This window comes from Coloeus monedula (assembly GCF_965178545.1).
Source record: "Coloeus monedula genome assembly, contig: HAP1_SCAFFOLD_281, whole genome shotgun sequence".
NCBI classification, from domain to species: Eukaryota; Metazoa; Chordata; class Aves; order Passeriformes; family Corvidae; genus Coloeus; species Coloeus monedula.
Window position 1 is genome coordinate 52,490 of NW_028120655.1, and position 20,947 is coordinate 73,436.

At 55.4% G+C, this 20,947-nt stretch overlaps 1 pseudogene across 1 annotated transcript; it reads right to left on the bottom strand.

Annotated features, from left to right (window-relative positions):
• Positions 1 to 17,160: 17,160 nt before the first annotated feature.
• LOC309585761 (olfactory receptor 14J1-like) lies at positions 17,161 to 18,082 on the bottom strand (annotated as a pseudogene). The gene has a single exon. The product of its transcript is annotated as an olfactory receptor 14J1-like (transcript).
• Positions 18,083 to 20,947: the final 2,865 nt, after the last annotated feature.

Sequence of the window (20,947 nt, forward strand, 5' to 3'; positions counted from 1 at the left end):
ACTCTCATTCTCCTGACCTTGGAGCTGCTCTGATGTGACTCATTAATGCCCACTCTGTGTCCTGTGTTTGTTGCTGCTGACACAGGTGTTACGCTGCTGTGAATTTGTTCTCACAAAAATCTTTGTCTGTTCCATTTTTAATTTGGTATTTGCCTTTCCAGTGTGACCCAGAGACTGTATAAGCGGGGAGCTGCACTACACTATGTGTGTGCTGGAACAAAAGAAAGAGCCCTGTGTTGTCTTGTTTCCCTGGCATCTTTCCTCCCTGACTTCTCTGGAGCTGCAGGGTCGGTGCCTCTGGGCAGAGCTGGGGAGAAAAGAGTCCCAGCAGGAGAGCACTGCCAGGGAGCCCCAGGGCTTCTCCTCCGTAACTCCTCTTCCTTCCCTTCCACACTCCCCTGCAGAGCCCCTGTGTTGGTTTCAGGCCTCAGGGCTCTGTCAGCTGGGTCCCAGTCCTGCTGTGTGACTGCCCAGGGACTGCAGGCAGGGACAGGTCGTGGGCACTGCTGGGACAGAGCTGGGCTCTGCAGCAACATTTCCATCATGCGAGGGCATCTCCCCAGTGCAGGGCCTGGAAGCTTCCATCTCCTTCCCAGTTTTGTCTCCAGGATGTGCCCAACACAGCGCCCTGGAGAGGAAACCAGCCCTGAGCAGCAAAGGGTGGCAGTGCTCAGGGTGGGGGCACCCAGCAGTGCCCTGGCAAAGCCAGCGCCGCTGCCAGCAGGGGCCTCTCTGCCCAGGTCACAGAGGTTGTTCTTCCCTCCATGGAGGGACATCCAGGGACCGGGTCAGGGCTCCGTGTTTGCAGTGCACGGACAAGACACAGCCCTGAACATCCTGTGTGTGGGGGGACATAAACGCAGCGAGCACAAACACCTTCAGCTGTTCCTGGAGTTCCCAGAGAGTGCCATCCCCTGGGAACCCCCTGGATGCAGGGCTGGGATGAGCTCCTGTGCACAGAGCTCCCCGTGCCCATCCCTGCGGCCGTGGGGCACCTCGGGCAGGGGCAGGGCAGGGTGACACCCGCAGGGCTGAGGTCCCTGCCAGGCTCTGGCAGCGGCAGCTGAGCCCAGGGAGCCCCTGCCCGTGCTGCAATGAACTGTCTGTGAGCGTGCCAGGGAAGGACTCGTGTCCCTGAGCAGCCCTGGGGCTGTGAGCAGGGCGTGAGCCCAGCTCAGGGCTGGGCACCCGACAGAGCCCTGACACTTCTGGCTGTGCCCATAAGAGAAGGGTTGGGCAAGGTGACCCTGGTGAAACCTCTCTGTCCATCAAGTGACAACCAAGTGTCTCTGGCACTGTCCCTCCCCAGCCAGGCACCAGGAGAAAATAAGCTGAGAAAACTGTGGGTCACCATAAGGAGAGATTAATGGTTGGGGCAGGGAAGTAAAGAGCAAAGGCCAAGTGCAGAAGCAAAGCAACCACAGGGAGGCAAGAACTCAGTGCATGGAGTGGCTGCTTTGGAAGACAAATGGATCAATACAGAAAATCCAGACACCCTCTCGCCCCCTTCCTTTCCCCAGTTCATTGCTGACCACGACGTCCCATGGAATGGGAGATCCCTTGGGTCAGTCCAGCCCAGCTGTCCCCTCCCTGTGCCCTCGGGAACACTTGCCCACCCCCAGCCCATGGTTTGGGGGGGCTGCAGAGACACCTCATGTGGGGCCAGCCCTGCTCAGGGACAGCCAAAGCCTTGGGCTGGGACCAACCCCGCTGCAGCCACCAGTGCCAAGCACAGCACCCCATGGGCTGCTCTGGGCAAAGGCAACTCCAGGCCAGCCACAGCCCGGCCAAGGGGGCTCAGGGGGCTCTTCCCACCTCTGTCATTCCACGATTCCATGAATCTTCTCCCTGCGGAGCTCTGTGGAGACACAACTGGCAGAGAGGCAGAAGCAGAGCTATAAAATGCACCAGCACAAACACAGCAGCTCCTGTGAGGAATGAACCCTCCCAGGGCAGCGCTGGGGCAGGAGAAGCACCCAGAGGGAGGATGAGCTCAGGGCATGTGTGTGTGTCCAAGGCACAGAGGGTGAGGCTGGGCAGAGGTCAGGGCAGGGCTGGCAGTGGCAGGGCAGAGCCGGGGACAGCGAGATTGTCCATTGGGACACAGCGCAGCCTCATGGAACTCAGCAGGCCACTGTGCCAACGTGGAATCTCATGGAACCACGGCTCCACTTTGACCAAGTGGGGCCTCCTGGGACACCGGTGACACTGGGACACTGCCAGCTCCTGTGGAATCCAGTGTCCATTGGGACACAGCGCAGCCTCATGGAAACCTGGAGACCACTGTGGGGCAACGGAATCTCATGGAACCAAGGGTCACTTGTGACAGAGAGGGGCCCCATGGAACACAAGGGCCACAAAAACATTGCCAGGCCGAGTAGAAACAAGGTGCCATTGTGGCAGAGCAAGGCCTCGTGGGACCCAGGGGAGCACAGGGTCCCAGTGGATTCTCATGGAACCAAGGCCCCACTGGGACAAAGCGCGGCCTCACGGAAGGAAACCCGGTGCCACTGGGACATCTGCAGCCTTGGAGGAAGCAAGTGTCCACTGTGACACAGCACAGCCTGATGGATCCCAGGAGAGCACAGTGACGCCAGGGAATCTTGGGGAGCCGAGTCTCAGCTGTTACAAAGAGGGGCCTCATGGCACCCAGGAGACCATTGTGACACCGTGGAATCTCATGGAAGCAAATGTCCACTGTCCCATGGTGTGGCCTCATAGAGCGCTGGAGACCATTGTGACCCAGTGGGAAAATATGGAACAAAGGCTCCCTAGGGACACAGCAGGGCCTCATGGAATCCAAGAGAGCATTCTGATGGAATGGAAACTCATGGAACCAAGTGTGCACTGTTTTACAGCGGGGCCTCGTGGCACCCAGGACACCACTGTGACACAATGGAATCTTGGGGAACAAAGTGTCACCTTCACACACAGCGGGGCCTCGTGGAAGCCAGGTGCCACTTGGACATTGCCAGGGCACGTGGATCTCAGTGTCCACTGTGACACAGCACAGCCCCATGGAACTCAGCAGGCCATTGTGACAACATGGAATCTCATGGATCCAAGGCTCTGCTTGGACAAGGCAGGGCCTCAGAGGACGCAGGTGCCACTGGGCCATTGCCAGCTCCTGTGGAATCCAGTGTCCATTGTGACACAGAACAGCCTCAGGGCAACCTGGGGACCAGTGTGGGACAATGGAATCTCATGGAACCAAGGGTCACTTGTGACAGAGAGGGGCCACGTGGAACACAAGGGCCACTGTCATGGTTTGACACTGTTTAAAATACCAGGTAGCCATGAAAATTGTTACGAAGGGCTCATGAGTTGAGATAAGGATTGGGAGAAAAACATTCTAAGTTCAAAACAGGCTCAAACTTAAAGGCATAAAGTAAATCTATTATTAAGAGAGTAGGATAATGAGGAATAAAATAAGCCTTTCAAACACCTTTTTTCCCCTCCATCCCCTCCCTCTTTCCCTCCGACAGCGCACGGAGACAGGGCCTGGGAGTGTTTCAGCCAGTTCATCGCTCGAGATCTTTCTTCAGTTCCCTCAGGGAGGGGAGTCTCTTTCTTCTGCTCTGCCGTGGGCTCCTTCCCAGGGAGACTGTGCACTTCTCCAGCGTGTTTCTAATTTCACGAGTATCAGTCCTGCCCAGCCTGCTGTAACGTGAGTCCCTCCCACGGGCAGAACAGCCTTCCCAAAACTGCAGGCGTGGGTCATCAGTGCATGGGGTGTAGTCTTTTAAGGATCAGCTGCTTCAGTTTGGAAGCAAGGGCCCTCTTTCTCTATCTCTGGAAGCAGGAGCCCTCTCTCCCTGTTCAGGTCTCCCCCTGGATTACAGCTTTTGTAGCATCCACCCGCTCCGGTGTGAGCACCTTTTCCCACGGGCTGGGAGTGGATCTCTGCATCCCCCCGTGGACTTCATGGATCCCAGGGAGACAGTTTGTTTTATCCCAGTCCTCACCACGGCTTGCAGAGAAAATCCCGACTCCGACGCTGGGAGCATCTCCTGCCCCTCTTTCTTTCCACTGACCTTGGTGCCGCCAAGTTGTCTTTCTCTGCATGTCCTCACTTCCTCCTCTTTCTACGACTAGGAGGAAAGAACTGCTGCTCGTAAATGATGTGTAAACATGTGAAGAATAACCTTTCTATGCAGGTATTAACTAGTTAACATTATAACTGGGGTCAGAGTTCCAAGATGCTAATATAGCTCGAGTTATAAGATACCTGTATAATCTGGATCATAACCTCCTGTACAATGTAATAGCTGGTACAGGTTAACTGCTGCTCCTGAGTGCCATTGCCAACAAATGCCCCCAGTTCCAGGGTTTCTGCAGGGTTTCGCAGCACGGAGCAGTTGATTTGGTCTCGGTCGTGCCCCGGGGAATCGTTTGCCGTGTTTGCCCTGCCGGCCCCGCGGCCCCGCTGCCCCTGCGCGGGCGGTCGCAGCCGCCGCGGCGCCGGCGCCGTTCAGCGCCTCTCTTCATGCGGGGCGCTGAGAAGGAGAAGCCGCCGCCGCCGCCCCGGCCTTTCTGCTCGCAGCGCGGCTGGCTGGCAGCGGCCAGGCGGGCAAAGCTCGCCCTTCATCTGTCCTCGATCACTCACTGGCCTTGGGGAGATCCTTGGTAAGTGCTGCCCGGGAAGCCTGTGAAAACAGCAGTAAATCTGATTTTACCACCCGTGTGCTGTAATGCAGCCTCCAAAAGGAGCGATGCTTTTCTGCGCCTGTGCACACACGTGTGTAAAGCCCGTGAATCCTCCATTAGCTCCACATTCGTTCTGAGGCTTTGCACCCAGCTGTTGATTTTTTCCCGATATTGGTCATTTTATCTTCAATATTTGTAAATCAAAGCAGATCAGAGGAAATGAGAAATACAAAATTAAAATAAAAATCCAAGAACACCCACTGACAACACTGCAGAAGATTTTTTTATAGTAGACTTTTTATTAAATCTTCTGTCAGTAGATATGTTCCTCCTAATTCCTTTATGCCTTTTGAACCACAGCTATTTATCTTTATTCCTTTTTAGTATTTATTATGCTTTTTAAACCCCATGTATAACAGGCCGATGCAATCAGAAGTAGTTTTCTATCCCAAACAGACTGAAAAACTCACTTCTTCATCCCAAGGAGACTAAAGCCGGTGTGTTTGGCGTCCCATCTCACACAGGCGGTCCCGGTATCTCCGCAGGGGATTTCTGCCCTGGGGCAGCCCCGTGGCCATGGTGACACCCTGAAACATAGATTTAAAAGAAACATAAAGATTTTAGTTATAGGCTAGCTGTGTTGAAATTAGTTAGAATAAGAAAGAATTTGAGCTGGAGTAGAGTTAATTCAAATAGTTAAGAGAGCTAGATTTGAAATGGTTTTTAAGATGTCAGTAATTGATTACTAAATAATTGATGATTTGTCATTTGTGTGTTTGTTTAGCTGTGCTTAGAACGAGGAACAGAAATATTGATCAGCTGGTGTAGGGAACAAGGACAATTCCCAATTTCCTCCCTCTGTGGGAACCTATTCAAAAGTCAGGCAAGAGGAAATGTGGAGGTCACTAAAGTAATTAAGATTGTTAAAGTTCAGAAAGGCAAAAAAGGTCCAAGTGAGGGAGATGAGCTTACTTCATCGATCTGGGACCACCGACCCAATTCGAGAGCAGCGACTCAATTCAGAGCACGCACTAGGCATGCTTAATGACATTCAAGCTCATTTCCATACGAAGCGGAGAATGGGAGGGGTCATTGTTATAAATATGTATTTGTATTTTGGATATTCATCACTTTTGTGGATGAATGAACTCGGTAACCGTTCATAGCTGGACACTGTGCATTAGGAAGCTGTTCCACGCTGCTGTCCGGCGCCAATAAAACATTCACTTTCTAACTCTAAACTGTCAGAGAGCTTTTGTCTGTCTCAGCTGGATATCGATATGAGATCGAGATTCATATCTTGGTAAATGAAGCCCCGAGCACGGACACTGGGGCCGGTGTGCGAAGGCGTTTGGGACTGCACGGACGTTCTGTAGCAGCAATGTTTGTCTTTATTCTCTCTCTCTTTATCCTCTCTCTCTTTACTCTCTCTCTCTTTACTCTCACTCTATTCTCTTTCTCCTTATCGTCTCTCTCATTTCCCCTCTCTCTTTATTCCCTCTCTCTTTACTCTCTCTCTCTCTTTACTCTCTCTTCACTCTCTCTCTTTATTCTCTCTCCGTAGAAAATGAATACAAAAGCTGAATTTTTTAGCAATATAATATTGAACATTTATTAGTCGAATAAAGGCAAATGACAGCGCTGGGGCGCTTGGCAATATTGCCAGAGGCGCCCTCCATTCATTTTACTGTGGACTTAAGGACTCTCTTAAACTGTTACATATTCATTAAGGCCAGAAAGTCATTTACACTTCACTCAGCTTTCCCCCCTCTCCGGTCTCTGCCCCTTCCGCCAGCACGCCGCCGCCTCGGTGCTCTGGATCGCTTCAGAACTGAAGGCAGGCACCCCCCTCCGGTGCCTCCGCAGTCTCCAGCCTCATTTGCAGCTGCCAGTTCCCGTGGCAGGTGTGAGTTCTGATGGGAGAACAGTCTTCCTGGGATGCACGCGGTTTATCTTCTTTGTTCCTCTAAGATATCTCGGCTCCTGGCTCTGTAGTTTCTCAGCTCAAAAGACATTTATTACCATGTGTTCATTAATACATTTCTTAGCGTATTCCAACTATTTCGAAGTTACAATTTACCTGAATCTCGTTTCTACTTAACTGCATTTTACCTTAACGCTATTTCTACAAAGTACATCATCACTTCTAAATGTTAAAATCATAGATGAGAAAGACAACATTTATCATTCACTCATTTCTCACAATTGGAATCTGGATTGCAAAAGCTGACAGACAGACCCCGAGCGCCGACGGACACCCGTCCCCGGCGTCACGGCCCAAGGGATCGGAGCTGCGGCTGGCGGGGCTGGAAGCTCCGTCCAGCAGCTCCGCTGCCGCCCCCAACCCTCGGGCTGGACCGTGGGGTCTGGGACACAGCCCCGTGCTGGGGGGCGGCAGAGCCGCTGCTGGGGCCATCGCTGTGTCCAGGGCATCCTTTGTGCCCCTCGGGCAGCTCCAGGCTTTTTAAGTCGCCGCGCAGCGGCCTCTCCCGGTGGGGCTTTTTTATAATTTTTTATAATTTTTATAATTTTTCCTTCTAATCTCTATATTTTACTCCATTCGCACCTCCCATCCCACGCCCTCCGCTGCGGCTCTTTCAGCGCCGGGCTCCTCGCCGGTCTCTCGGTGCAGCTCCTTCAGTGCCACGGGCCGGCGGAGACGCCCCTCGGTGCGGCTCTTTGATCGGATTTTCTCATTTTCTCGGGGTTTTCTCTCGTTCCCAGCTCGCCCGTCCCGCGGAGCGGCTCCTTCAGAGGCCCGGGGCGGCACCGAGCCCTCGGGGCGGCTCCAAAGGGCCCCGCCCGCCGCCGCTGCCCGAGGCCTCCCCGCTGCTGCCGGGGATCGGACACCGCGGGCGGCCCCGGCCCCTTCCTCTTCTTCCTCTTCTTCCTCCTCGCTGCTGCCGGGATTCAGCCCCCGCCGCCGCCCGGCTCCTTCTGCCGCTCCTGCCCGGCACGAAGCGGCGGTGCCGCTGACGGGGCCGGAGCGCGGCTGCCCCGCGACTGCCCCGCGCCTCAGGGCCGGGCCGGGGAGTGACCGCACGGCTGGGGAGGGACCCCCCGCTGGCCAGGGCAGGGACTGACCCCATGGGAGGGACCCCCCGCTGGCCAGGGCAGGGACTGACCCCATGGGAGGGACCCCGCGCCGGAGCACGGAAGGATTCCTGTCCCCGAGGGGAAGCAGCGGCACGAACTGACCGCGACTCCCATCCCTTCTCCCTGCCCCGCTGGGCACAGCAGGGAGGAGCCGGGGATAAAGTGAACTCCGGCAAGGAGAAAGAGGTCGGGGGAAGGTTCTGTTCCAGGGTTTATTTTCCTCCTCACTCTCCTGTTCTGATCCGCTCCGTCCCAAATCCAGTTCATTCCCCACGTCGGGGCTCTTGTGGCCGCGATGGCGATCCCTGAGTGACCTCTCCCTGCCCTCACCCCGAGCCACGAGGACTCGGATCTGTTCCAGTTCCGTGCAATTCACGGGCATTTGGGGCAGCTGGAGCGAAGCAGCTGGAAAGCACAGCGGGCTCGAGAGGGACTCAAGCAGGGCAGGAGCCGGGGCTACCCCGAGGGAGCTCTCCCGACACGAACCTTCCCGGACTCTTTCTACGGGAATTGCGGGGAATGTTTCCATTCCTCGCTACAAAGCAGAGTCACAAGTGGAGCTGAGCTTTCAGATTGAAATGAGGGAATCGAGCGTTTGCGCGGGGACTGCTGTAACCTCCAGGGGTCCCTTGATACTTCAGTATCGGAAATATACAGCCCCTCAGCAGCGATGTCTCTCCCAGCCCACCGGTTCCTGGCTCAGACCCAGCTCGGAGCTCGGAGAAGAGACTCAAAGTCGCCACTGAAGAAGCTCTGCCGTTATTTTCTTTTCGCCATAGTTATCTTATGCTATTTTATTGTAGATTCTCTTTTACTTCTAGTTTTGCTTTTTTTTTCCCATTTTTTTTCCCTTTCTATTACATCGGGTTTTTTTCTCGATTTCCCTCGCCCCTCCCCGCCCAGAGCCTTTGTTCCCCTCCCGGAGGTTTGTGGTGAGGTGCTCTCCCACCTGTTCTCTCCTGGAAACCAACGAAATCAATCGAAATTATGATGAATTTTTGAACTCTTTCAGCTGCTGTTTCCAGAAGGTCCGGGCCGGGTCACCCTCTTGCTTCTTACACTGAGCTCCTGCTTTCCCCTGGCAGGGGTCTTTGGGGAACCCCCCTTTTACTTGGTACCCCCTTGGATCCCTATTCCTGGGGACTGGGGCCCCCCTGCACCCCCTGTCCCGCGTATCCTCCTCTCCCAGCCCCTGCATCCCCTGTTTTCCTGACCCCGGAGACCCCCGGACCCCCATTCCCGGCCATCCCGGAGCACCGCAGCCCCAGGCCTCCCTTTCCTGGGAAACCCGAACTGGGCACGGGGCTCTGCAGCCGCTCTGGGATTTATGATCACCCAAAGGAAAGGGACAGGAGAGGAGAGGTAGAAGGAGATTGGGAGTCAGGGATCGGGGTCACAGCGCCCAGTCCTGCTCCGCCGGGCCGGGGCCCCGCAGCCGCGGGACAAAATGGATCCGCGGCTCCCGGTGCTTGCCCCGCTCCGGGCCGAACCCAGCGGGTTCCAGGCAGAGTTTGGCCGCGGGGCCCGGGAGCTCAGCCCGGCCCGGTCCGGGGGTCCCGCAGGGCGCGGCCGAGGAGGGTCCGGGGGATGCCAGGAGGGGATCCAGGGGAATTCCCTGGAATTGCCCCGTCCCCTCCCCCCGCGCTCCCTCGGTCCCTTTGGCTTCTCCGTCTCCCGCCCTGCGCCGCCGGGATCTGCCCGGCCACCGGTGACGTCACGAGCAGCCCTAGCTGCCATTGGCGGGCAGGAAAGAGCGGCACCAATGGCGGGGCCGGAGGCGGCTCTGGGGGCGGGGCCGGGCTGGGGGCGGGGCCAGCGGAGCAGCGCGATGGCTCCAGCGCTGGGGCCGGGGGCGCTCCTGGGGGGGCGAGGGGTGAGTGGGACCCCGGCACGGGAACCCCCGAGCCGCAATTCCCGGGCACGGGAACCCCCTGAGCTCCCATTTCCGGGCACTAGAACACCCTCCACCGCCATTCCCGGGCACTGTGACCCCCCTGCATCCCCTTCCCCAGCACCGGGACCCCCCTGTTCCCCCCTTGTCTGGCCCCGGGGCCTCCCCGAAACGCCCTGAACCCCCATTTCCGGATACTGTGACCCCCCCCCGCATCCCCCTGCCCGGCACCGGGACCCCCTGTCCCCTTAGCTGGCACAAGGACGTCCCTGAAGCCCCATTCCCGGGAAGGGGACTTCCCTGAACCCACATTCCCCGTCCCAGGAAAACCCCCTGAGCCATCGTTTCTGGGCCTCGGGACCCCCCTGAAACTCTATCTCCGGGCCGGGGACGCCCCCATCCCCCCGTTCCCGGCACCGGGACCACCTGACCCCCATTCCCGGCACCGGGACCTCCTTGCACCCCCATATCCAGGTCTGAACCCCCACTCCCGTGCACGGGCACCGCCCGGCACCTCCATCCCCGGCGCTGAGACCCCCTCGAGCCCCCTTATCCCGCACCGATACCCCCTCGCACCCCCTCTTCCGCCGCCCCCGCGCTCCCTCGGGCACTTCCGCGGCTCCCAAGCTGCGCCACCGGGATCCGCCCGGCGAGCGGTGACTGCCCCCGGCACCGGGACCCCCCTCCCGCCCCCGGCTCCTCCCGGGGCCTTCTGGAAACAGCAGCGGGAAGAGTTCAACAATTCATCATCATTTCAATTGATTTCGTTGGTTTCCGGGGAGAGCCGGTGGGACAGCACCTCACCACAAACCTCCGGGAGAGGAACAAAGGCTGCGGTAGGTGAAAACAGCAAAAAAGCCGATGAAATTGAAGAAGAAAAAAAAGGCAAAAAGAAAAAAAAGACAAACTAAAAGTAAAATAGATTATAATATAACTGGGGAAAAAAATAAACCAAAAAAACACAACAGCAGATCTTGTTCTGTTGGGACTTTGTGTCTCTTCTTCAAGATCCGAGGACCGAGGCGGCGGCGTGCTGGCGGAAGGGGCAGAGACCGGAGAGGGGGGAAAGCTGAGTGAAGTGTAAATGACTTTCTGGCCTTAATGAATATGTAACAGTTTAAGAGAGTCCTTAAGTCCACAGTAAAATGAATGGAGGGCGCCTCTGGCAATATTGCCAAGCGCCCCAGCGCTGTCATTTGCATTTGTTCGACTAATAAATGTTCAATATTATATTGCTAAAAAAACTTAGCTTTTGTATTCATTTTCTACGGAGAGAGAATAAAGAGAGAGAGTGAAGAGAGAATACAGAGAGAGAAAAGAGAGAATAAAGAGAGAAAGAGAGAGTAAAGAGAGAATAAAGAGAGAGTAAAGAAAGACAGAGAGAGTAAAGAGAGACGGAATAAAGAGAGAGGGGAAAAGAGAGAAATGATAAGGAGAAAGAGAATAGAATGAGAGTAAAGAGAGAGAGGGTAAAGAGAGAGAGAATAAAGACAAACATTGCTGCTACAGAACGTCCGTGCAGTCCCAAACGCCTTCGCACACCGGCCCCAGTGTCCGTGCTCGGGGCTTCATTTACCAAGATATGAATCTCGATCTCATATCGATATCCAGCTGAGACAGACAAAAGCTCTCTGACAGTTTAGAGTTAGAAAGTGAATGTTTTATTGGCGCCGGACAGCGGCGTGGAACAGCTTCCTAATGCACAGTGTCCAGCTATGAACGGTTACCGAGTTCATTCATCCACAAAAGTGATGAATATCCAAAATACAAATACATATTTATAACAATGACCCCTCCCATTCTCCGCTTCGTATGGAAATGAGCTTGAATGTCATTAAGCATGCCTAGTGCGTGCTCTGAATTGAGTCGCTGCTCTCGAATTGGGTCGGTGGTCCCAGATCGATGAAGTAAGCTCATCTCCCTCACTTGGACCTTTTTTGCCTTTCTGAACTTTAACAATCTTAATTACTTTAGTGACCTCCACATTTCCTCTTGCCTGACTTTTGAATAGGTTCCCACAGAGGGAGGAAATTGGGAATTGTCCTTGTTCCCTACACCAGCTGATCAATATTTCTGTTCCTCGTTCTAAGCACAGCTAAACAAACACACAAATGACAGATCATCAATTATTTAGTAATCAATTACTGACATCTTAAAAACCATTTCAAATCTAGCTCTCTTAACTATTTGAATTAACTCTACTCCAGCTCAAATTCTTTCTTATTCTAACTAATTTCAACACAGCTAGCCTATAACTAAAATCTTTATGTTTCTTTTAAATCTATGTTTCAGGGTGTCACCATGGCCACGGGGCTGCCCCAGGGCAGAAATCCCCTGCGGAGATACCGGGACCGCCTGTGTGAGATGGGACGCCAAACACACCGGCTTTAGTCTCCTTGGGATGAAGAAGTGAGTTTTTCAGTCTGTTTGGGATAGAAAACTACTTCTGATTGCATCGGCCTGTTATACATGGGGTTTAAAAAGCATAATAAATACTAAAAAGGAATAAAGATAAATAGCTGTGGTTCAAAAGGCATAAAGGAATTAGGAGGAACATATCTACTGACAGAAGATTTAATAAAAAGTCTACTATAAAAAAATCTTCTGCAGTGTTGTCAGTGGGTGTTCTTGGATTTTTATTTTAATTTTGTATTTCTCATTTCCTCTGATCTGCTTTGATTTACAAATATTGAAGATAAAATGACCAATATCGGGAAAAAATCAACAGCTGGGTGCAAAGCCTCAGAACGAATGTGGAGCTAATGGAGGATTCACGGGCTTTACACACGTGTGTGCACAGGCGCAGAAAAGCATCGCTCCTTTTGGAGGCTGCATTACAGCACACGGGTGGTAAAATCAGATTTACTGCTGTTTTCACAGGCTTCCCGGGCAGCACTTACCAAGGATCTCCCCAAGGCCAGTGAGTGATCGAGGACAGATGAAGGGCGAGCTTTGCCCGCCTGGCCGCTGCCAGCCAGCCGCGCTGCGGGCAGAAAGGCCGGGGCGGCGGCGGCGGCTTCTCCTTCTCAGCGCCCCGCATGAAGAGAGGCGCTGAACGGCGCCGGCGCCGCGGCGGCTGCGACCGCCCGCGCAGGGGCAGCGGGGCCGCGGGGCCGGCAGGGCAAACACGGCAAACGATTCCCCGGGGCACGACCGAGACCAAATCAACTGCTCCGTGCTGCGAAACCCTGCAGAAACCCTGGAACTGGGGGCATTTGTTGGCAATGGCACTCAGGAGCAGCAGTTAACCTGTACCAGCTATTACATTGTACAGGAGGTTATGATCCAGATTATACAGGTATCTTATAACTCGAGCTATATTAGCATCTTGGAACTCTGACCCCAGTTATAATGTTAACTAGTTAATACCTGCATAGAAAGGTTATTCTTCACATGTTTACACATCATTTACGAGCAGCAGTTCTTTCCTCCTAGTCGTAGAAAGAGGAGGAAGTGAGGACATGCAGAGAAAGACAACTTGGCGGCACCAAGGTCAGTGGAAAGAAAGAGGGGCAGGAGATGCTCCCAGCGTCGGAGTCGGGATTTTCTCTGCAAGCCGTGGTGAGGACTGGGATAAAACAAACTGTCTCCCTGGGATCCATGAAGTCCACGGGGGGATGCAGAGATCCACTCCCAGCCCGTGGGAAAAGGTGCTCACGCCGGAGCGGGTGGATGCTACAAAAGCTGTAATCCAGGGGGAGACCTGAACAGGGAGAGAGGGCTCCTGCTTCCAGAGATAGAGAAAGAGGGCCCTTGCTTCCAAACTGAAGCAGCTGATCCTTAAAAGACTACACCCCATGCACTGATGACCCACGCCTGCAGTTTTGGGAAGGCTGTTCTGCCCGTGGGAGGGACTCACGTTACAGCAGGCTGGGCAGGACTGATACTCGTGAAATTAGAAACACGCTGGAGAAGTGCACAGTCTCCCTGGGAAGGAGCCCACGGCAGAGCAGAAGAAAGAGACTCCCCTCCCTGAGGGAACTGAAGAAAGATCTCGAGCGATGAACTGGCTGAAACACTCCCAGGCCCTGTCTCCGTGCGCTGTCGGAGGGAAAGAGGGAGGGGATGGAGGGGAAAAAAGGTGTTTGAAAGGCTTATTTTATTCCTCATTATCCTACTCTCTTAATAATAGATTTACTTTATGCCTTTAAGTTTGAGCCTGTTTTGAACTTAGAATGTTTTTCTCCCAATCCTTATCTCAACTCATGAGCCCTTCGTAACAATTTTCATGGCTACCTGGTATTTTAAACAGTGTCAAACCATGACAGTGGCCCTTGTGTTCCACGTGGCCCCTCTCTGTCACAAGTGACCCTTGGTTCCATGAGATTCCATTGTCCCACACTGGTCCCCAGGTTGCCCTGAGGCTGTTCTGTGTCACAATGGACACTGGATTCCACAGGAGCTGGCAATGGCCCAGTGGCACCTGCGTCCTCTGAGGCCCTGCCTTGTCCAAGCAGAGCCTTGGATCCATGAGATTCCATGTTGTCACAATGGCCTGCTGAGTTCCATGGGGCTGTGCTGTGTCACAGTGGACACTGAGATCCACGTGCCCTGGCAATGTCCAAGTGGCACCTGGCTTCCACGAGGCCCCGCTGTGTGTGAAGGTGACACTTTGTTCCCCAAGATTCCATTGTGTCACAGTGGTGTCCTGGGTGCCACGAGGCCCCGCTGTAAAACAGTGCACACTTGGTTCCATGAGTTTCCATTCCATCAGAATGCTCTCTTGGATTCCATGAGGCCCTGCTGTGTCCCTAGGGAGCCTTTGTTCCATATTTTCCCACTGGGTCACAATGGTCTCCAGCGCTCTATGAGGCCACACCATGGGACAGTGGACATTTGCTTCCATGAGATTCCACGGTGTCACAATGGTCTCCTGGGTGCCATGAGGCCCCTCTTTGTAACAGCTGAGACTCGGCTCCCCAAGATTCCCTGGCGTCACTGTGCTCTCCTGGGATCCATCAGGCTGTGCTGTGTCACAGTGGACACTTGCTTCCTCCAAGGCTGCAGATGTCCCAGTGGCACCGGGTTTCCTTCCGTGAGGCCGCGCTTTGTCCCAGTGGGGCCTTGGTTCCATGAGAATCCACTGGGACCCTGTGCTCCCCTGGGTCCCACGAGGCCTTGCTCTGCCACAATGGCACCTTGTTTCTACTCGGCCTGGCAATGTTTTTGTGGCCCTTGTGTTCCATGGGGCCCCTCTCTGTCACAAGTGACCCTTGGTTCCATGAGATTCCGTTGCCCCACAGTGGTCTCCAGGTTTCCATGAGGCTGCGCTGTGTCCCAATGGACACTGGATTCCACAGGAGCTGGCAGTGTCCCAGTGTCACCGGTGTCCCAGGAGGCCCCACTTGGTCAAAGTGGAGCCGTGGTTCCATGAGATTCCACGTTGGCACAGTGGCCTGCTGAGTTCCATGAGGCTGCGCTGTGTCCCAATGGACAATCTCGCTGTCCCCGGCTCTGCCCTGCCACTGCCAGCCCTGCCCTGACCTCTGCCCAGCCTCACCCTCTGTGCCTTGGACACACACACATGCCCTGAGCTCATCCTCCCTCTGGGTGCTTCTCCTGCCCCAGCGCTGCCCTGGGAGGGTTCATTCCTCACAGGAGCTGCTGTGTTTGTGCTGGTGCATTTTATAGCTCTGCTTCTGCCTCTCTGCCAGTTGTGTCTCCACAGAGCTCCGCAGGGAGAAGATTCATGGAATCGTGGAATGACAGAGGTGGGAAGAGCCCCCTGAGCCCCCTTGGCCGGGCTGTGGCTGGCCTGGAGTTGCCTTTGCCCAGAGCAGCCCATGGGGTGCTGTGCTTGGCACTGGTGGCTGCAGCGGGGTTGGTCCCAGCCCAAGGCTTTGGCTGTCCCTGAGCAGGGCTGGCCCCACATGAGGTGTCTCTGCAGCCCCCCCAAACCATGGGCTGGGGGTGGGCAAGTGTTCCCGAGGGCACAGGGAGGGGACAGCTGGGCTGGACTGACCCAAGGGATCTCCCATTCCATGGGACGTCGTGGTCAGCAATGAACTGGGGAAAGGAAGGGGGCGAGAGGGTGTCTGGATTTTCTGTATTGATCCATTTGTCTTCCAAAGCAGCCACTCCATGCACTGAGTTCTTGCCTCCCTGTGGTTGCTTTGCTTCTGCACTTGGCCTTTGCTCTTTACTTCCCTGCCCCAACCATTAATCTCTCCTTATGGTGACCCACAATTTTCTCAGCTTATTTTCTCCTGGTGCCTGGCTGGGGAGGGACAGTGCCAGAGACACTTGGTTGTCACTTGATGGACAGAGAGGTTTCACCAGGGTCACCTTGCCCAACCCTTCTCTTATGGGCACAGCCAGAAGTGTCAGGGCTCTGTCGGGTGCCCAGCCCTGAGCTGGGCTCACGCCCTGCTCACAGCCCCAGGGCTGCTCAGGGACACGAGTCCTTCCCTGGCACGCTCACAGACAGTTCATTGCAGCACGGGCAGGGGCTCCCTGGGCTCAGCTGCCGCTGCCAGAGCCTGGCAGGGACCTCAGCCCTGCGGGTGTCACCCTGCCCTGCCCCTGCCCGAGGTGCCCCACGGCCGCAGGGATGGGCACGGGGAGCTCTGTGCACAGGAGCTCATCCCAGCCCTGCATCCAGGGGGTTCCCAGGGGATGGCACTCTCTGGGAACTCCAGGAACAGCTGAAGGTGTTTGTGCTCGCTGCGTTTATGTCCCCCCACACACAGGATGTTCAGGGCTGTGTCTTGTCCGTGCACTGCAAACACGGAGCCCTGACCCGGTCCCTGGATGTCCCTCCATGGAGGGAAGAACAACCTCTGTGACCTGGGCAGAGAGGCCCCTGCTGGCAGCGGCGCTGGCTTTGCCAGGGCACTGCTGGGTGCCCCCACCCTGAGCACTGCCACCCTTTGCTGCTCAGGGCTGGTTTCCTCTCCAGGGCGCTGCGTTGGGCACATCCTGGAGACAAAACTGGGAAGGAGATGGAAGCTTCCAGGCCCTGCACTGGGGAGATGCCCTCGCATGATGGAAATGTTGCTGCAGAGCCCAGCTCTGTCCCAGCAGTGCCCACGACCTGTCCCTGCCTGCAGTCCCTGGGCAGTCACACAGCAGGACTGGGACCCAGCTGACAGAGCCCTGAGGCCTGAAACCAACACAGGGGCTCTGCAGGGGAGTGTGGAAGGGAAGGAAGAGGAGTTACGGAGGAGAAGCCCTGGGGCTCCCTGGCAGTGCTCTCCTGCTGGGACTCTTTTCTCCCCAGCTCTGCCCAGAGGCACCGACCCTGCAGCTCCAGAGAAGTCAGGGAGGAAAGATGCCAGGGAAACAAGACAACACAGGGCTCTTTCTTTTGTTCCAGCACACACATAGTGTAGTGCAGCTCCCCGCTTATACAGTCTCTGGGTCACACTGGAAAGGCAAATACCAAATTAAAAATGGAACAGACAAAGATTTTTGTGAGAACAAATTCACAGCAGCGTAACACCTGTGTCAGCAGCAACAAACACAGGACACAGAGTGGGCATTAATGAGTCACATCAGAGCAGCTCCAAGGTCAGGAGAATGAGAGTTTATTGCTGCTGAAAACAACCCGTGATCCTTTTCCTCAGGGCATCCCTGAGCTCCTGGTTCCTCAGGCTGTAGATGAGGGGGTTCAGGGCTGGAGGCACCACCGAGTACACAACTGACAGGGCCACATCCAGGGATGGGGAGGAGATGGAGGTGGGCAAACATAACAGTGCTGAGGAACAGAGAGAGCACGGCCAGGTGAGGGAGGCACGTGGAAAAGGCTTTGTGCCGGCCCTGCTCAGAGGGGATCCTCAGCACGGCCCTGAAGATCTGCACATAGGAGAAAACAATGAACACAAAACAGCCAAAGAGCAAACAGGCACTGACAGCAATGAGCCCAAGTTCCCTGAGGTGGGATTTGGAGCAGGAGAGCTTGAGGATGTGTGGGATTTCACAGAAGAACTGGCCCAGGGCATTGCCCTGGCCCAGGGGCAGGGAAAATGTATTGGCCGTGTGCAGGAGAGCGTAGAGAAAGGCACTGGCCCAGGCAGCTGCTGCCATGAGGGCACAAGCTCTGCTGCCCAGGAGGGTCCCGTAGTGCAGGGCTTTGCAGATGGACACGTAGCGCTCGTAGCACATGATGGTGAGGAGGAAATCCTCTGCTGAGAGGAAGAACAGAAAGAAAAACACCTGAGCAGCACATGCTGAGTAGGAGATGTGCCTGGTGCCCCAGAGGGAATTGTGCATGGCCTTGGGGACAGCGGTGCAGATGGAGCCCAGGTCGGTGAGGGCCAGGCTGAGCAGGAAGAAGAACATGGGGCTGTGCAGGTGCTGGCCGCAGGCTCCGGCGCTGATGATGAGGCCGCTGCCCAGGAGGGCAGCCAGGGAGATGCCCAGGAAGAGGCAGAAGTGCAGGAGCTGCAGCTGCCGCGTGTCTGCCAATGCCAGCAGGAGGAAGGGGCTGATGGAGCTGCTGTTGCACATTGGCTGTGTCCGGCCATGGGCACCTGTTCATGAGGAATGAAACAATGAAGAGTTAGAGGAGATCTGTAACCACAACCAAAGCCATTTCCCATCCACCCTCCCCTGGAACACACACAGACACCCTTTCGGGTTTAAGAGTTCTGAGGTTTTTGTTTTTAATCTCTGCCCATATCTCTCCTGGTATTCTTGGATATCAGAAATCCTCAGCATTTCTGCTGCCCTCAGGGAGAACAGAGCAACTTTTGCAAGGCAAGATGATGAGTGGAGACTCAGGGGTGGTGCTCTGTCATTCTGACCTGCTCAGAGTTTCTCGGTTTCACTTTTCTCAAATGCAGAATGTTCACCCTCCCATGTTTCCCTTAAAGATCACCAGGTGCTGCTGGGAGCAGATGGATCCACCACAGACCCCCAAATGTCCGTCCCTCTCTCAAGGTCTCAGCACCACATTTGTAGCCGAGGACACCCCTGGCTCATTTCACCAACCCGACAGCATTTGCACACTTGTAGCATCTCTGCTTTTCTCCTCTCTCTGGGCCTTTCAGATAACACAAAGATGCTCCAGGACACGTTTGCATCCTGGAGGAAACTCCCAGCTTGGAAGGAAACCTCAGGGAGAGAGCCAAGAGTCCCAGAGCTGGCACTGGACAAAGGGAGATTGAGCTGCTGCCCTGGCTGCACTGACAGCCCTGCCCACAGCCGGGCACTGGGGCCAGCGTCACCCTGAGCCAGCTGTGCCCCCTCCCAGAGCCCCCAGGGCCGGGCAGCTGCTCCCAGCCCTGTGCTCTGCAGAGGGAACTGGGCCCGGGGCTGCAGAGCTGCCCCACGGCTCTGCTGCAGCTCTGCCTGCCCAGGAGGGCCTTCACGCCTTGGACCCCCGGCCCTGAGGGCAGAGGCTTGGCTGGGGGGCACAGGAGGGAGGGGGCTTCTTCAGAGGGAGGGGCTGCACTGGAGGGGATCCTGTGGGGATCTCTAAACTCTCCCTGACACATTGCTGGCTTTGTTTTCTCTCCTTCCCTGATCTCCTCTCTGCTTCCTGGGGATTTTCCTCCTGGAGCTGTTTCCCTCTGCATGATCTCTCCCTGCCAGCACTCACAGACCCCAAATCTCTGTGCACTCTCCTTGGCCCTACAGAAACCTGCCTGTGTGCAGGGCACTGGCTGGGGACAGGTTCTGTTTGCAGCTGGGAGAAAGGACAGCTCAGACTGAGCCTGATGGGTCCAGCCAAGGTGATGCTGGTGCTGTCCATGGGCACAGGAGTGGCTGAAAGCACAGGAGGCATCTCCTGTGCACCTGCTGATCACTGAAAGGAACAGTTTGGATGTCCCAGGGACCTGACAAAATTCATAACACCTTTAATATTTATCCTCCCTCCCCACCATTCTCCAATGGCAGGAAACTGAAAACAAAGTCTCAGGAAATTTCCTCATTTCTATCAAAATCCTTGTATTGGAAATATTCTGGGAGTGATCAGAAACCCTCAGCCCGTCAGAGGCTCATGAGCATTTCACCTCCCCTGCACTCGAGATGCTCCGAGTTGTACTCACAGAATCCGTAGGCACGGGGATGCTGCAGCTTTAGGAGATCCCTCCCTCCAGGAGCTGCAGCTGCCGTGTCCTGCAGCCTGAGGCTTCCTGTGCCAGGGGCTGGGAGTGATTCTCCTGCAGTCACTTCCCAGCCCCTTCCCAGCCCCGGCTGAGTTTAAGCCCTGTGTCCCTCTGTGCTGTGCCCGGGCTGGCTGCAGGCAGTGCCCCAGCCCTGCTGGGCTGTGCCCAGGAGCTGCTCCTGGCCAGAGCTGTCTCTCTGCAGCGCTGCCGCTTGCCAGGAGCTGCCTCTGTGCCAGGAGCCCGGCCCAGCTCAGCAGCACACACACAGCACAAGGACTGCAATGACCCTCTCGGGCCTTGGTGCTGAGGCCCTGAACATCAGGCCCTGACAGGGACTGGCACAAACCTCCCAAGAATTCCAGCCAGAATTGAACTTCAAAGTTTCTGGAAGTTTTCATGGGTCCCAGTGAGGGACACGACTGAGAAAGTGTCCCCAGGCTGCAGTCAGAGCAGAGAACTGGAGGCAGGGATGACAGGGGGGACAAAGAGAAACCAAGTCTTGGTGCCCTGGGGCACAGCAGCATCTGTGCCACCAAGCGCTGGGAGGAGACACCTTGTCGTGAGGCCCTGGGGCCTCCTGGCACAGCCCCAGCAAGGCTGGGCACTGTCAGCCCCTTGTCCTGCCCTCAGCATCCCCCCACATCCCAGTGGCCTCAGGGATCTGCTGGAAGGAGTCCCTGGGGAGCCTTGGTCAGGAATGGCCCTGGGGGCTCCTCAATGCTCCCAGGGACTGCAGGGTTTTCAAAGGACTTTGGCTTTGGCTTTTGCCTGGGAGTCTCTGAGAGCTTTGTGCAATCCTGGCCCCCGATTCTCTCCTCCAAGGAGTCCATGAGGAGCCAGTGGTGGGCATGGAGCTCAGTGGGACCCATTGATGCCTCGAGACTGTGGAAACCATGTTTTTACTAGAAAATGGACATAATGTGAACCAGCCATAAAACAGAGGAACCAGAGCACGTAAGACAGAAGGACTTGAGCACCTACACAGGGGAAGAGTCCATGGGGAGGTTGTGAGAAAGGAACAAGCAGCACTGGGGAGGATGTGAATGAGGATCAAGCAAAGGAAGAAAAGGATAAGAAAAGGCAGACTGAAGGACAGTTGTGACATACACGACAGACAATGTGACACACAGACAAGAGCCAATCACAAAGCATAAAGCAGCGTGTGAAAATAGCCCTGAACCCATAATAATTAGGCACGATCGCGTGTAGGGAAAGCAAGAACTGTATATGAGGGACAGTAGGTCATCAATAAAATGGCTTC